The sequence below is a fragment of the Prorops nasuta genome, unplaced genomic scaffold (genome assembly GCF_024137725.1).
Source record: "Prorops nasuta isolate Cenicafe-Biocafe unplaced genomic scaffold, Cenicafe_Pnas_1.2 PNAS00018, whole genome shotgun sequence".
NCBI classification, from domain to species: domain Eukaryota; kingdom Metazoa; phylum Arthropoda; class Insecta; order Hymenoptera; family Bethylidae; genus Prorops; species Prorops nasuta.
In genome coordinates this window covers 5,063,655-5,082,470 of record NW_027116815.1, presented here as the reverse complement: position 1 = coordinate 5,082,470, position 18,816 = coordinate 5,063,655, and the positions used below count along the sequence as shown (strand labels likewise).

General features: G+C 40.7%; 1 non-coding gene across 1 annotated transcript; it reads left to right on the top strand.

Annotated features, from left to right (window-relative positions):
- Positions 1 to 204: 204 nt before the first annotated feature.
- Positions 205 to 277, top strand: TRNAR-UCU (transfer RNA arginine (anticodon UCU)). The gene has a single exon. It is a non-coding gene; the product is annotated as a tRNA-Arg (tRNA).
- Positions 278 to 18,816: the final 18,539 nt, after the last annotated feature.

Below are 18,816 nucleotides of genomic sequence, written 5' to 3'. Positions count from 1 at the left end.
ATTAAGTTGAGAGTTGATTGAAGCATCAGTCGATGGGTAAGAAAGATTGATATGTTGCGTGTTTTTCCCGTTGCTTGGCAAGAATGGAAGGTGTGGAAATTTTACGTCACTGCACTGGTTCGTACAGTAGCTCCATCTGGTTCCAATAAAAAGAATGTGAGGTAAATTATTATGTAGCTCCCCCTACACAGTTGAGAACACTGAGTCCCTGTGGCGCAGAGGATAGCGCGTTGGACTTCTAATCCAAAGGTCGTGGGTTCGATCCCCACCAGGGATGCTTCTTAACGGTATGAACCGTTTATTTTTTTTTTATTCACCAAATAACGCTCCGAGGTCGAAAAATAATATAAATTACTTGTATCTTTCATTCCCAACGATATTTTATCGCAATATCCCGTAATTAACATTGCGCGCGCTCACGTCTGTATAGTTCAAGGATACGAAGTCAATTGACTGGAAATTATTTTCTCCTGTTCCCTTCGGTATTGGGATATTCGCGGTATACGCAGCAGTAGCTTATTACGACGAACCATAATAGCTTGTTGACATTTTCTCTGAACTTTCAAATCCCTTTTCCACCAGTAGATATACCTGCACTTTTAGCATTAAAACTTTAATGGTCTAAAGTTGCGTTATATATAACTTGCGAAAGAGATTCACGTTTTTCTCTATGTTTCGATCAGAACTGAATAAAATTGATACACACACACACACACATATATATAATTTCTTCAAACGAGACTTGATATTATAGTGCGGTCACGCTCAAGTTTTTCAGCGATAAGTAATCGGCGTGTCAGCTGACCTCATGTTTTGCTACGATTGGATATGAGCCAGTGAGTTTCACCTGCAGACAGCGGGACGCCATTCTCATACTAGCTCCCGCTATGCAATTGTCGTTTGGTAGCGTCTAATTAATTTCAATTATAAATACCAACGTACTACAGTCTAATTACGTTTGGCGATAAAGCATCGTATACACACAACTAATAATACAAAAATCCTAAATGTAGGCAAAAAAATCCCCTAAATCCTTCATTATAAAAACATGATAATAAAATTACTTAATTTCATACGTATATATATAAATTATTAACGACAGAAGCGGCAAATTTTCCCTTAATACATTTTATTATCCAAAATATGATCTGTCATTCCGTGAACCAATTATTCATTTAGCAGTCTCGACGATTATTTGAAATTAAAGAATAAAATATATATCTATATATATCGAGCACGTAGAGCAAAGAGCCTTACGTTTTTCCCAGTTTTTTTGACGACGACTTCTCGCTGTCAGCATTACTCATCGACAATTATACACGCAGCATAAAAGTGGTGAAAACCGATATAGATTTGTTTTCGAGTTTCCGTATAATTGCTGATTCCACGTACGCCATAGAATTGGTTTTTCCTCGGAAATCGTCCAAATACTCTAAACGTATTACTGGTCAATAGTTATTATCGTCGTGATCAAATACGTGGAAGCAAATGTAGAGGATAAAAATTTCTTCTAGAATCTTTATCTCCGCTGCAACATCAGCTTCGATCTATTTTCGTAGCGGAGAATAAAGTTTCGCGTGGCTCGTGGAGCAATTATTTAATTCTTTTCCACTTAATTATATACGATGAGCCCTCTACCGAGGATCGGCCAGATTTCGCGGTATAATCGTCCACCGGGAAACTGCATTTAGTCAGTAAAAATTGATCCTCGTTACATAAGTTGAGACAATTGTACTTATATACTACATATACACCTACTTATGACAGATATATTTCTGGCAGTTCCAGGTGAACGATCGATCAGAAGTATTTTCAGTCACGTAGAAATGATTGATAATGCATATAATTAAGCCCTTGCCAGGAGAGCGCTTGGTAACAGCTGGTTTTTCCACGTCGGAAATACTCTGCTCCCGACGGAATTAGCGTATGACACGGGTCGGCGGAGTCGAAGAGCGTAAGGAAGAAAGCGACTCGTGGAAATGAAGAAGCAGAAGAAGTGGTCTCTGTGTTTACTCACGTTCACCAAATCTTTTTTTAGCGAGCGTTTGGCCATGTCCGAAATCTAGTCCAATGTATATATATATATATATGTATGCATGTGTGTTGTTAGCGGGACCTGTCAAGCAGTTTAACCTGTTATAGTAGCACGTGTGCCAATCTATTGCGTACTCCTCTAGTTCGATCGAACGACCGTTCGAGAGGCTTGTCAATTACGTCATCGTTGGATTATCAAATTGGACCTGGTCAGGTGAACTTTTCGCGATTTATGACCCCCTCTTGGTTATAATTATGCGAGCCTCGATAGAGCAGTATCAAGGGTCAGAGCATAGAATCCGGATTCCTGCTAACTTTCAGATAAACTCTAGACGTTTTTCTTGAAAACAAGAAAGCTGTTTTCTTTATTCGTGCATGCAACTCTGCGTAAACTTTGGTTCGGTCGATCGACGATCGATTTTTTTTAGCTGTACTAGAGACTTATTTGTACAAGAGGAACATCTGTAACGCGTGGCCTTATCTTGTTTCATTGACGCGTTTTATATACATATATATATATATATATATATATATATATATAAGTTGTAGAAGTAATCGCGTCGGAGGAAACACAGCGAAAGAGTCGAAACGCGTGGCTCTGGCCTTTCCATTAATCTTGAAGTAACAGATTGTTCCGAGAGCATATATGGCACGCTTCATCAGCCGATTCCTGGAAACCTTCGGGATCGGTTTGGCTACCGTTCAGTATTTTTGATTTCCAAGGTTATCGCTCGAGGCCCTACGGAAGAGGGGCGCGTGAGAAGAAATGGCACAGACACGTGTTGCCAGACAGACATTTTTATTCCATTGAATTCAACTCGCGTGTCGCAGGCTCTAATAAATCGCTCATTAATTATTGATGAACGCTCCCCTGCTTTCCATAGCGAGACGCTCAAGGTGTCATTGCATCTCTCGCAGTGGAAAGACATGGCCAATTGCCTAACGAAGCTCCTCGATTCTTAATAAACGCTCGTGACAGAGTTACCAATTAATTAATGCTGAAACAAGAGGAGGAAAAGTAATATTATTATTATAAAAATTCGTTTCACGAAGAGTCACTCGACCGATTATTTCAGGCGAAGCAAATTTATGACGATGGCTGAACGTATTTTGCGTGAAGTACCATGAGAAATATGTTAATTCGTGTATGGTAATTAAATTAATACTTTGTAGGCCAGCGTATTCCAAAAATACAGCACCCTATTTTCACGGATAATCGCAATTTCGCGAACACGAAATTTGCCCATGGATGAGTCACTGGCGCACATACAATATTTATTGACCTCTTTATTCGTTCGTCATCGCACTAAACGATGACTGCATGCAAATTACAATGGCGATGTATATGACTCATTCCGAACAGCGTTTCCGTAAAGTAACAGTATTACTTGTTTTGATTTACCTGGCAAATATATTTATTTGCTCTTTTCAGCGTTTGGCTTCATCAGAGCGGATACAACCACAGTATCCTCTATTATTACAGCCCCAGCACGAAACTAAACCCACTTTTTTCTCTTCCGTGACTCGGAGGCTTGTTTAGATTGGACTTTAGTCCTTATTATCGTGAAACTGCGAATTCATCGATTCTTGCAGTTGTTATCGATAAAAATTGCTCGTATGGCACTAAGGTTTAAACGGTTGCTGGAAAATAAGTTGGCAGGAGTTAATTAATATAATTATGGGTTGAGTAATAAGTCGAAGAGCTTGTGTCGAGTACGAGGTCTTTGAGTTTTCTAGGCACAAAGTCTCAATAGCAAGGTCGAAAAACAAGATGGCGTCACGCAGGTAAAAGTTGTTTGTCTCTGGAGGGCTGTGTGTGCCTAAGTTTAGTCTTTCTCCGATGTAAACAAATCGAAAGGGAGGAAAAGGTGGTGTTGGCGGGGGGGGGGGGGGGGGGAGTTTGTTAGGTCAGAGGGGTCGATGGGTAATCTCCTGCCACGAACACCATCGATGCTTCTAACGCTACTGAACGTCATTACATGGAATATGCTGAACTCTGTGTGATGGCCATGTTAATTTGACGAGCTTCCTCGTTGTCTGCATTTTAACGGAAGGCAGATTATCTGACAGTGACGCAAGGCTTCCTCCCACGGAATGCGATATTATGCAGCCCGCTTGCGTGCGAATACTGACTAGCCGTACCAAAGGTCACCGTCATCCATTTTTCTAAATCTTTCAACCAAGGATTTTGTACCTAAGATATTTTTGCAGACTCACACAGCATTTCCATGCGTGCTGGCTTCTCCTATATTTAGTCCTGAGCTAATTTTGCTTTGAACGATATTCCTGTTTTGCACTGGATATATATATACAAATCAATCAACCAAGCAGAGCGAGTTTGTCGACCGGTTTTTTAATGACGTTGAAACTCGTATTGTTCCTTTGAACAAATGTCCGGAAAATTTGTTTCCGGTATCGGTATACCGTTGTTCCTATATACTCGCAAACTAATTCTTTATATTAAATAGATTTCTCTTGATTGTGATTAATACTAGTAGTTTTTGTTTTGTAAATAAACGCTGGTTAAATCTGTTGTTATTATTTTTTAAGTAATTATATTGATGTTTTAGTAAATGTTTATGCTGCAAAATGATAAAGGAATTATGTAAGGTACATGGCTTTACTTATCCAGGATTTCCGGCATGACCGGTATTCAGACGAAGCCCTTGTATATTAAAACTTAAAGACGAGCTGCTCCTTCAAGTTCACCTTATATTCTATAGGGATCAAAATATTGATTTTTTTTTTTTCAGAGATTCACACTTTCACTTCAATTTTCATTCTGTTGGAAAGTTTTGGCCAAAAGCAGTTTTCACCTGTTATTGGCACAACAGAATGTTATCTGTTATTGATTTTATTATGTCCTATCTCAAAAATTCTCGACAGACCCTACGTTATGCAAAGATTATGGATGATATAATACTTCAAGTTTATCAGACGTTCTTTTATAGCAAGCAAAAAATTGCGATACGATTAATGAAGCATTGTTTAAAATAAAACAGAAAACCTAAAATTTTTTAGCCTTCTCAATAAAGGAAATTGATATATATTTTGTTCATTTAATAAATATGCAATGTTCTTTTATTAATATTGAGAAAATGTGCCGAGGGCGTGTAATCAAAATCTTGACATTGACTTTAACTTATGTAATGGAGCATTGAATGAGATTCTCTAAATTAGGGATGGACTAATAGCGCAGTGGCTAAGGCGCTGGCCTCGTAACGCAAGGTTCGCCGGTTCGAATCCCGCTCGGGCTTGCGCAAGTTTTTCGCTCTACGGTATTTTCATTAAAATTTTCGCTGCTTTTCTTCAAAGTTCGCGAGGATTTTCCAACTTTGGAACAGTCTCCAAGTGTTGGCTGTGTACGACAATTAGTACATGGTCGTCAAAAGAGACTAATATCAGCGAGGCAACTCGTACCGAATTCCAAAGCCAGTATCTTTCACTCGTCAATAGTATCGATATTGGATAAGTCGGTAACAATTTTTCACAGTCCAGATAAAAAAAACTTTACGATAATTAATCAGGACACAATTAGATATAGCCTGCGTTTTCCGTCATTCGAGATTCTTCGGAAAAGTCCTTAGCTTGCTCGTTCTCGACACCATTCTCCTTTTTCAGGATAGTGAAAGTTCGTTGTGCAGCAACCGAGACGAAGTTCGAGCCAGCTGACTCGCAGTTTCGCGTAAAAGCGAATATTGTGTTTTGCAAGTAGATTTTGGTTACGTGATCACGAATACTTTTTACACGCGTGATATAATCTCGGCAGAAATTCTTAATCGAATCGAACACTCTCCGGCAAGGCACGAATAGCTTGAACGTTAATTATATAGCATTGCAAAATAATAGTGCAGAAAAAATCGTATCATCGGGAGTAGCCGAATCGGTCAGGCAAAATTCTCTCTTAGTCAGCGTTGAGAATCAATCTTATCGCATCTGATGAGACATCGATTATATCATTCACGATCGTTATAAGCATCGTTTATGATCTAATAGTGCTCTAATCAAGGCACGTGCCTGACTAAAAATTTTTTCTTCGCAAAGCCAAGTAGCGATAGTACCACGCTGCCTACACAGCTAGACGATAAATTCATATTCCTTCTATCGTGAAACTCGTGCTAATCATTCTGTTGACTCTTCATAAGTACTCTAATGAATGTCATACACAATATACACGTGCATAAACGTAAATTTTCTTTTCGCAGATAAACTGATAAGTGTTGTGCCATTGAGGCATAAAAAACAATGATAATTCAACAAATATTTTTTCAATCTTCGTATCACTGTGTAGTGCTTGAAAAACTGCACGAGTAGTTATCGGAAATTCAAATTTAATCACTCGAATGAAAACTGATGCGTGTGCAAGGGGGACGATGAATTTTTTCGAAATTTAATACGACGGAATTAACAAATTAGGAAAAATGATGACAAGCTTTATAAACACGAAGCTATAATATTCTTTCAAAGAAAGCGAGAATTATATTTATTTCGATTCGAAAACTCTCGTCTTCGTTTTGGTTAGCTGAAATAAATTGAGCTTGCGTAGAAAATATTAGTTTTTTTCTAAATAACATGACATTCACGAGACGGATAGTAATGCTCGCAATCTAAGAAGGTAATGCAACACCTCGGTTACGCGTTGAAAGGGGCATGCGCTTGGAGAGTGGCAAAAGTGATCGGTGCAACCGCAGATAGCCTAGAGAGTGAATTTGTAACTACGCAATTCCTTGTGTTTTTGCTACCAGAAGCCCGGAAGCTTCTAGCAAATTCCCTTTTATTGCACCAAGTGTTTAATAAGTTTTATTAAAATGAAACGGCTCGTGAGTCACGTAAAACTTCCACGATCCTCGTGTCCTCTATATACATATATATATATATATTTGTACACATAAACCTCATTCAATATTCTCCGTAGCAATTCTCGTCCCAGGCCGGTCAAACATCGATTCTAGGACTGCTCGACCGTTCATTGACTCTCAGCATTGATTTTTCCCATTATACGTCGAGCCAAGCAAAGAAATATCGGCGTTTTCCACGCGAAGCTAACATATTGGCAGTTCTTTAGCTCGCTTATGTTAGGTGGTCCGAAATTTTCAAGGGCTCGTTGATTCTCGGTTGTTATTCTCCTCGCTATCCCACAGCATCCATCCCGAACCTCGCATGCACCAATTTTTTCTTAATGAACAATTTTGCTCGACAAAATATTTTTGCGACTTTGTTCCAACATCAGTCAACCGCGGATTATTGTTCTTTGCAGCAACAATGGAAAAGAGTCTCGGTAATACGCTCGAGTTCCCCCGTAAGGATCCATTGAAATCATTGATTTTGGTTAACCTCGAACGAACTTTCTTATATGAATCAGCCGGACGGACGGACTGACGGACGGGACCCCCTATCAAGACTCGCGTGTGCAAACGTAAATTGGAGCCAATTGACGATGTTACACGCTATCTCGTGAATGATAGGCGGGTTCACGTGCTTCAACTCCGAATGCTCTTCACAATAGTTTAATAACGATTCTTCTTAACTATATATTTTCTTCAAAAAACCTATATATATATATATATATATATATATATATAACAATACACTCCGCATATTGACAGAAATTATTCCGTTTTTCTCCGTCGATTCCGAATCGCTATTTCAAAGCACAACTTGGGAATATAAAAAAAGGAGTAAATCATACAATTTCGCGCATCAGTGATTCAGTTCCAAGTATAGCTATATTGCATCCTGTGAATTTCCTACTTAAATTTCCTCTTTTCTGTTTATTCACGCACGACTAGCGTGATTGTGGCAGATATCAGCTCTCCAGTGATTATTACGTACAATGGTAAGAGTTGTGTGCACACTAGTTACCACGGCTTACAAAGGAATCCTCCTCGCAATCTCTAATGATATACGAGAGAGCTCTGTGACGTTTAAATCAAATCACGGCCGATAATAGCGCGATCGATTTTTCCATTTTATTTCATCGATCAGCCAGCCTTTACACAGATATATATATATATATATATAAACATGGGATAACATTCGAGCGGTATTTCCGCATAAAGATGTAAAATAACGCAAAAGAGAATAACGTTGAATGGACGAACAGCTGCGGAATGTTTTCTCGGATTTTCTCAAGTGGAAGAGCGAATAGGTTTGACGTCACTATAATGAAAATCCCCTGAATTATCGCTGCGGAGCATCCGGTTTTATTGGATCCGGTCTTATCTCGATTAGATTCCAGCGATATCGGTCCTACGCACCGCGCGAGCTAAACTGATAGTTTTCATCGTCAATGCTGATGATACGCGAGCTAGTTGAACCGGGAATCAACGCGAGGAAACTTTTATTCCCGATGAACGATTGGAAAGCTATGATCGATAATATCGACCGTGACACGAATTTTGTTTACTCGCATCGCGACGCTCGTTGCGGAGTTTAAGCAACTTTTCCGGAGGACGATAATCAATAACCTAGCTATTATATATACATATATATATATATATATATGCGGAGGCGATGCACTCCGTGCAGTTGCGAGCGGTTAAAGGCAGTTCGAAACAATAAGGCGACCTCTCCGAGCTCATCTAACCAAGTTATTCGATTTTTCCTCGAGCGAGAAACGCGCAATTGGGTCATTCATGTATGTTACGAATAGATTACGAGTCAATTGGCGTCTTTCGAGTCGACAAGTGCCAATTTATTATACTAATGCTGCTTATGGCTATCCGAATTCCTTACTCGACGTAACTCGTGCATATATATATGTGTATATAGGTGGTTTTTAAGAGAGCATCAAACTTTATTGTTATTCTCCTTGACAAGATTGCCAGGCTGATTTGAAATTCCACTTTGTGGAAGTTCGGTCGTTTATCGCCGGTGGTTCCCCGAGTGGTCGGCGAATGATTGGGAGATGAGGTAATTTTTGGAATTGGCCATTAGACGATTCGTATCGCACCACTCAATAGTAGCAATCTTTCCAGAGAGATTGCTATAAGAGGAGTGTTGGCTCGTGGCTAAAAATCCCAACGTGGCATTATCGGAGTGGTTTCCGCGTAGCTGATAACGAACCGTCTGCCTTTTATTGTTTGCCACGCGTTCGAGTGGCACCGTTTCCAGCCAAATTCAATCGCTCGACTTGTACACTCGATGATCGTTTTGAAAACGTCGCTGGATATTTTGCCTTTTAGTAGCAATTTCTCAAAGACGCTTTTCTCGTCTTCATATATTTATCAGAGCAGGTAATATCAAAGAAAATATTCAATCGTCGCGCTATTGAGTCGAGAACTAATGGAGTGGAACGGAAGTTTATTTCTTTGGCAAATAAAGAAGTAGACTTGGCTGGAAGAGAGGCGTGGATTGAAAAAGGTTTCCCGATTCGAGTGGACACTCGTGACGAATTTTATCGATATTTTTCACACGAGTCGTTCCATCGTTCTCATCTGGCATACAACAATAAATTAGTCATGACTCGACTGACCAAGTGAAACTCGCGGCACCATCGCTAATCGCTCTGAAAAATGTCGTAATTACGCTGGACAATCTCCAGCGGTCGCCGTTCTACTGGCAATAATGAGAAAATTTTGTTACTCCCATTGGATAATAGATTTGTCAACCTTTTAATTCGATTTGTCCCATTGAGTTTCCATTATTTCTATATCGGTTCTTGGTTTCGGTTCGAGGCTCTCGACCCTGTTAGAATTTATCCGCGTTCCCATATTCACCAACACGGTTTCCGGTTGAAATATTTATGATTTGAGATTAGCCGCGGGAGAATCAACCCGAAGACTCCTTCCGAGGATATTTAACCGTTGAGAATGAGGAGAGGAGAGTGAGATAGGAATAAGGTCTTCGCGGACGTAGACATGTCAACTGTTGGGGCCACGGGGTTTGTTGTTGGACTAAAAATTCTCATCGTTACTGGTTGCTCGAACGAGATAAGGCGTCCCGCAGTCGATGTTGACGAAGACTTCTTGCTCTAGCCGGAATTCCAAGCAAACGACGACCTTATCTCTCCTCGCAGCCATACTTGACTGATTTCTTAGTTAGCATGTGAAAACAAGTCCAAGGTACAAATCATTTCTGGCTGGTAAATAATGAACGATACTGTCTATAGAGATACCGAGTGGTAGCTGAGCTGTTTTACCGAGGGCCAGCAATAATTACGGTATATAATAATAACAATATCACAGGAATAACAATGACATTGAGAAATATAATACGTTCCACGAGTATGAATTTTTTTCCATCGTCACCAACGTTCGAGCAGACGTTGTTTACAGCTAAAACTGTATACGAACGAGGCATTGTCGAAACGAAGCGTAAAACAAAGTACAGTATACTCCCTTATATTCGACTCTTGCCAGATTACAATTACTCTCGCTGTTTTTATTTAGTCTGGCGACGATATGGACTGATTAGAGGACGCTGGGGATTCGGCGAACACGTGACGCTTTTATTAAACTTGGGAATATCGTAAACTCGACTGACGGTGCATTTATGGAAGTGGGCAGTAAAGTGCGTAGTCGAACGATGGACGGGGCGCGGAGATAAATTGGCGTGGGGCTACTGCGTGTGTCCTCCTCTCCTTATCCTCTTTATCCCCTGCAGGGGAGATACTCGTTTTATGGGAGGAGGACGCTCGTGGAGCGTTGTCATGGAAACGTACGAGCTGGAAAACAGAATGTTTCCAGTCTATCGAAATACGCGGAGAGAGAGTATATATATATAGCGTATAAGAGACCCCCTTTGATCGAGCTTCGACCTCTGGCGTTTGCTCCACGCAATTCTAAAAGTCGATCCCCTTCGATCGATCCTCAACCTCCTCCCCCCTTTCTTCTTCACCATACAGCCACGAGAATATATACTGACATTCGCGTTATGCCAGGTCAATAACTGACATGTGCCCTGCTCGCGTGGAAAATTCAATATTTCCCTCCCATTTCTCCAGTCCTTTACGATTGCTATTTATTCGCGATAATCGGCTACCTCAGTTTTTCCCGGTTCGCTATAGATTCTTTTAGATTAATATTTACGTGGTATTGACCGCGGTCGATTCATCCAACGGCCGCGGCTCGGAATATTTACCAGGCGATTATATGAAATGCAATTCTACGTCTATTATTGGACATCGACCATGTTGGACGCTATTGAATGATGGCGGACAATAAGAAACTTCCGTTTTGAGAACGTTGCAACATCGTTAATTACAGGAGATGTGTATGTAGGAGCGACAATTAAGCATACGTCAAACTTTGGTCATAGTTTTAACACCAGTATATATAAGACTGCATTTACTAGACGTATTTAATTTTTACACATTGCTCTCTTTTCATATAGTTATAGGATGAGACTAGATTTATATTGTAATATTTATACAGAATTGTTTGGTACTTGTATAGTAAAAACAAGTTATTATTTTTTGTCTCGTCCCATACTCAATGATGCATATATAGAAGCCTTATTGTTCCAGACAGGAAGATAGGACGACGACGGTGGGAATTTATGGAAGCGCTGAGAAAAATTTCAGCCCCGTATTCTTTTTAGCCTAGAAATAGGAAGGGACCCTGATGCAATTCTGGAAACTGGCACAAAGAAACCCGGTCATGATGACGTTTGGTTTGGTAAGACGCTCCGCTAGCGAACTTACGACTGGCGTTTAATCTCGTCATAAATGAGAGAATGGTTAGTCTTTTGCTGGACGAGTAAGACTTATCTATCCTCTTTCAACAAGATCTTTATTTTTTACCCGATTCAATTTTTGCAAATCACGATAAAGTCTCGTCTAGATCCTTCTCAACTAATCGCATGCTCGCGAAACGAAATTGTTTTGCAGCTGTGGTCACGACGGTGTTTCATTTGGTAAAATGGTGCGTTATCCAACTTACGACTAGCGTTTTATCTCGTCATAAATGAGAATGGTTGGTTTTTTCTGGACGAATAAGACTTATCTGCCCTCTTTCAAAAACCCTTCCCTATTGTTTATCCAATTAAATTTTTAGCAATCACGATAAGGCCTCGTCTGGATCCTCATCCGAACGAATTAAATGCTCGCCAAACGAAATTGTTTCGCAGTTAAAATCATAAAAACTATGAATATAATAGAGTTTTTACACAGAGTTCTTTCCATTCTTCTTACGCAATGCACAACGAAATTGGCTTCCTCATAGCTTAAACGATTATCGATAATTGCCTCATTTTTCAGCTCCTAAAGGCGACTGGAACGATTGCGAAATTCTTTCTTAAATTCTTATTAGTTTTCGGTACTTGGCAGAGTAATTTCGCGAACGAGCTCGTTCCATTTATTCGCTCCGACTCTACTATATAATAATCATACAATAGATGTCTCAATCGTTTGATATGTTTTATTCATTAGAGAATTCTTATATATGGACACTCATTTTTTGTAGAATCTCGGTTGGTTTAGAAGGGGGAGAGGGGGGGGGAGGTAGGAAAGGATCGTGTCGACAGAGATCTGAAGAAGTCATCGATCTTGACAGAGCTTTCCCTATATATGTATATATATAGCGCGTCTCGTCTATTCCTTGTACGGTCGATAAACGCGCGACTTGACCTTCGACCTCGCGGAATTCATTCTCCTCATTGTCACACGGAGAATTTATCCCCCGTGATCTCTCTGTGACGTAGGAGACCGTCGGTCTTTTACGTACGGACCCTTCGCGGTGTAAAACTTGAACTGTATATCGAGCGAACAAAGCAAAACGGACCCGCCTTCCTCTATTCCAAAGATAAATCGCTAGCACGCACGAGTCAACGACACAAAACGACTTTCAACGTCATATTCGCGCCTTCCAATTCATCTAATGGAAACTCATCGATATAAAAATCCACAAACTGATGTTCATTCACGCCTCGATTATCTCTTCAATAATCCCAGATCCATATTCATAAAATTCAATTTATTCCTGCTGCTGCGCATGCTAATTTTGCCAATTTTATAAATAATCGTCCTATCAACATTGATGATGGATGAATCATTGATTTATCTCTCTTCTTATTCCTCTTTCTCTCGACCTCTCTGTACGGATGAATTTATATATATATATATATATGTATATGCACACGTCGTGGTAATTTATGATTATGTCGTTGCTCGATGGTGTACGTGCAGGTAAAATTAGAAATTTCAGGAGTGCCTGGCGCGTTACATTTTACTGTTCCGCAAGATGATTGGATTTCCGCGGTCTCACCGCGGGAAAATTTTTATTAATAGCGCCTGAAATAAATCTCTTCGATAAGCGATAGTGTCAGAATGGAAAAGCTAATTGATAATATCGAACAATCGCGCGCGCATGGATTTAGGTAATCGCGGAATCTTTTAATCGGGCCAGATAATAATCCAGTTGCAATAACGCGCTATCTTTGTTTGTTTATTTAAGAGAAAACAATAAAGCCTAGAAAATTGAGTTTCCTATTATTTACACCGTTTCCAGAAAATTACGCGCTTGAAAATCTCTTGGGTTTTCTTTCTCGAGAAAGTGTAGAATTTTACTTGCAATTCTGCGAATAGTCTTGAGGTGAATAGGAAAATTTTGAAAGATCACGGCTTAATTTAACGGGAGGAGCCACGGTGGATTTTGGCAACGGTGAGATGAATTTTCCACGCGACTCCGTACGTGGGTTTATAACGCGCGCGCGTACTGCTTATGGCATTGGCAAGGGAGCGAGGACTCCTTGCCAAGTTTCGACCTGTCGCGTCGACGTGCAACAGCCGGTTCTTCAGCCGCATTGTTGCCAGAGGTACCTGCCATTTTTTACGTAGCATAACTATATACATGCGATCTACGTCGCTTCGTGTGCACCGGATGCACGAAACTTGTGGATTCTGCCCCCTTCCGTCAGGGTCAATGCATCCTAACGGAGGGACTGAGCTCTGTTAAGCCAACCGATGCCTTTCCCTTCATTTTATTTATTACAATTTTTTCTATAAATTTTCAAACATCTAAAATAAATCCCACTGTTACCGATGTGTAGAATGTAGAAAAAATTAAAATTCTCCGATTATTATATTTTTTAATATCTCAGTAAAATATTTAACGAACGAGACTAAATTAACAATCGATGTAATTGATCAGTGATTTTTTATTCCAGCTGCGTGCGATTTCTAAGTTGCAGAGTCTCCTCGAGAATGAAGAAAGTTTTTGTTATGGATTCAGCTGACCCTGAGGTGGCTGATATATCGGGGCAAAGTTTTCGGGGGCACCGGGTGTTACGGTTCCCCATTTTCTTCTTACGGGGTTCAGGTCTCATGACAATAAGACCGAGCCCACGAAAACCAGTGCGGAACAAATGAATGTATCTCAGCCAGCAAAGCCTCTAAGCTTTCTTCCTTTCTTTCCCTTCGCCAGATGCGCAAAAACCGTTAATACTACTACACGTTCTTAATAGAAACTAGATTCACCAGGATTCTCGCAAGGACTTTAAAAGCTTTGCTGGATTTATCTTATATATTTCTTTCATCAGGGATATAAAATTCTTTCGATATACTATACTATTTTTATTCTTTATTTTTAATTTTTAATAAACAATAAAAAAACTACGTCGTACGTTCAGTCTCACCGGTGCAAGGGGAAACTATGGCTGTGGGATCTTTATTAATTAACGTTTGACCCGTCGTACATATCACGCGATACCGCGAGTCGTGCTAATGAATATTAGAAAAGCGACGTCTCATTTTAACGAATCCCACAGCTATATAGAAACCACGCGGAAATGAAGAATTTTTATATTCACACGGGAAGAGCATAATACGTTATTAAATGACATTTGCGCACTTGGCTAAAAATAACGAGCAATTTCACACACGCGCTGGTAAATGCTTGATAAGATCTGCATGAATGAGAAGAGATAAAAATCATTCTGTGCATTTGCCAGAGTTTTCTGCTCTCGTGAAAAGCTCCGATTTTTATCAAGAAAATTTTTCGGTTACGAGATCGAGTAATTCTTAATTTCAAGTCTTCTCCAATGCAGATCGAACGCGAAAACACTTTCTTATTTAGATTTGACTTTCTAATGAGAAAAAGTCTTTGTGACTCGGATAAGATTCTCTTCGTGTTTGTACTTAACGTATAATCTTATTCTGCAAATTTAAATGCTCGAGGCAGAGCTATTTTTACGAAGTCACTTTCATTGGGATATAGTACAACAGTCTGCATTCGTGGAAAGAGGATTTTAAAATCAGGAATGGACAAAGGTTGAGACTGACATTACAAAAAATATCATTAATAATTTTTAAGACAAGTTTTACATTTATTCTTTCAAAATATTTACATAAAAAGCTTATATAACTAAGATAGAACGATCGCCACTGGTTGGTCTTACATCAGGTTTGATATGATAATGTTTTTCGATTGGGGAGAATTTGCCCCAAACATGGTTCAGTCGATGACAAATCATTTTATAAATAGTTTAAAATGAAAACTGTTTTACCAAGTTTGTTATTATGGATAATTTATTATCGTCGAGTAATAATTTAATCGAGAGGAAAATATTGAAATAACGATAATGCGTCTGTACGAAGTTTACGAAGCGAGTGCGACTAATTTTAACCTTCAGGGTACTCTGCGGTCCCGTATAGTTCACGTGTTTCAGCCTTTCGCACACCTGCATCGATTTCCTATTCATATTTTCTTACATATCTATACGTTTTTAGAAAGAACAAAAAAGAATTACTCTTCCTCATAAATAATAGTAATTAATCTATAACCGAGACTTATACAAATCTAATGACAATCTTAAACGTATATCACATACAGATTTCGAAAATACAACACGAGAGCCAAGAAACCGGCTACTCTCGATTATTATCAGCTTAATTTGTTATCGTCGACACATTCCATCGGTTCATTGATCGCAGGCAGCCTCGCGCCGCTGCCAAGCTAGAATTCAAAAAAATCCAGCGACTCGTTGTACACAATGTGTGAATCGTGTAATTTCTAAAGAAAAATTGCTCCAGATTTGGTATAACTAGACCCAAAATATTAATCAACGCGAGATTGGGTACGAATGATGGAACCTTGGCTAAGTTTATTCGAACTTGACCATTGACTTGAAAGCTCGCACCAATGGCATTCGCAAGGTCTCTCTCTCGTTATTGTTCCCTCGAGACAATGGCCGGTTCGATATTAAAGCACGGCTCTCGATACTAACGAGATCAGCATTAATCTGCCTGCTGCTACACAATCGACAGGCTCGAACGACGCGGGGAGAAGGGCGAGAGAATGGACTCGCGAAGGATTCTCCGAGGTCAGTTCAGACCTAACCTAAATGTCGCACACGCGCAAATACCCCGGAGGGAGTATATGGACACCGCCGGTGAGAAATGGAAAGGAACGCAACCCTCTCCCTTTTTTGGTTGGTTTGTAGAGGAAGCGGAGTCGGGGTCTGGAACGACGTGGTTGCCATGTCGAAGTTAACGGTGCAGGGATAAAGCGCGTAGGTAGTACAGCAGCAGCAACAGCAGCAAAAAGTCAATCCGCTTTCCTCTCGCACAGCCCCGCCACCTGTCTCCACCGTTCCACTTCTCTCCCTTCCCCCACTCCTCTTCTCTTCTCGCACAGCAATCATTTTCCATCTCCTTCGCGCGCAGCGCCTAGGGAACGATGGCCTCCCATTGGCCAAAGCTGGTCTGGTCTGGATCGATGCTGCTGCTCTCCTCCTTCAATGGCTTCAACTTTTCTTCTTCTTCTTCTTCTTCTACTGCTGCTGCCTCAGCGTAAACTATAGCAACATGGCTTCACGCGAGATGCCCAGCATATGAATCTCGTCATATTCTCGGCGGGAGCCCCTTTCCCCTTCACTTTTTCTTTGATTCTTCATCGCTACCACTGCGATTACTCTCCCGTCTCCGAGCCCGACTCACACCAAGGACGGGAAGGCTGATCTTTCTGGAAACCGGAAGTCCTCGCACGTTCAACGATGCTTTGCTCTCCCAAGCCACGAACAAAATCATCGTAGAAGCTCGGGCGAGCCAGTGGTTATTTCCAGAACTTTTACTCGATCGGAAGATCGACTTCGTTAACGAAGGATCGTTTAATGGAGGCTTCCAAAGCTTTTAGCGGAGCTTGACAAGCTGGAAGGCTCATTTCCTCCGGCAGGAACAATCTGGTAATTCAAAGAACCTTCTTGTTTTAGAGTTCGCTTACTGGAGGTAGGACCCTGAGGATCCACGGCTTTCGGCCATCGTCGTGAAACTTCAGGCACGACAAGGTTTCTGCTTCGAGAACTTAGATCTCCTCCTCTTCGACGATTGGTAAGCTGCTTTGGTGCACCAACGGACTTGTTCTAGCAGTGAAGGCCATGATCCAATAATCCAGCTCCTTCTTGTTCTCCACCAAGAACGTCAAAGCGATCGGAGAATCGAATCCCTTTTGCCTTACGAGGAAACCCTCGTCCCCGAAACGCTCAATCGTCGTGTTCCTCAGGTTCAAAACACCCAACGGTCGACAAACCTTCTTCTGGGGATAAATTACTGCGAAATGCTCCACGCTGGTTCGGTAAACCTTCACCTGTACGCCCTGGCGATGACCACTGGGGCTAACCAGGTTCATGTACCCACTCATGTTCTCGGTGTTCCAGCAGGAATCCACGTTCGAGTCCTTCAGACTCGACTGGTTGAATTGAAGGAAGTTTGTATGCATCGCAACGTCAGCTGGCATCTTGATTTTCCCTTAAATTTCTTCCTCTCTTGACTCTTAGAACAAGTTCTTCTTCTCTCTTTCCCTTGCAATAGTATCTTGTGGCACTATATTTTCCGTAATCGAAAAATTCGCACGTTGTCTATACGTGGAAGATTGAGTGAAAAATGAATTTTCGCTCAAAGTCGCACTGCACACTCCGTTTTACTGTGCGCGGTGAACTGCCCGCGAAAAGTTTTACCGACGCTATTTATAAGGCGCAAGGCTCGCTTGGTGCATAAAGCGCGCATGCGCCTCTGCCACGCGGCTTGTTCCGAGAGATGTCACCGTAGACACGCGTCGTTCACGGGGTGTTTTGTCTGGTAATTCGAAGTAACGTATTGTCCTATTAGAAACATCTGATTTTTCAGATATGAAAATTAGACCACTTACTGTTAATTGTTACAAATTCTCTCCATCGCTCCAGAGAGACATATGCGATATCTTAAAGTCATCAAAAATAGAAAATGAATAAGAATATAAATTCGAGAGGTTTTTGAAACATTATTTGTATTGATTTATTGTCAATATTAAGGTATGTACAATTGTTTGTTCCTGATCTCGGTGCATCACTGCCACTGACACATTTAGATATACATTATTCTTCAATTTCTTTTTGTGTAGGACAGTTCAATATAAAAGTTGACATTATTTGCATCGTGCTAAAGTTGATAGACCAGAGGGGCAACAAAGGCCCGAACAATAAATGGGCGGTATCTCGCCAGACAGGACTTCGACGCAGTCTTTAGTTAGCAGTCTCGTTGACGAAGATAAAAGGTCGAGTAGCGGAAGGCTAGGTCGCAATACTCCAGCATTTACGCGTCTCGCACATTTATGAGGCTTAGATTTTTTTATCGATGGCGGCAATTCTGAGCTCGCAACGGCGAAGTACGAGAAAGATTTATGAGATTCCTTCTGGCAGCTGACTCCCACGTCGAATTGCTCCACGATGCAAGAAGCTACGTCGTTGACGTAGAGAGTCACGATCTTCCGTCGTGTTATCTGGTTATCATCGCACCTGATACAGCAATTTCCTCGCGTCCCTTAATTTTATTTGATTTCTCCTATTAATTCTCTCACGCTCATATGCCAG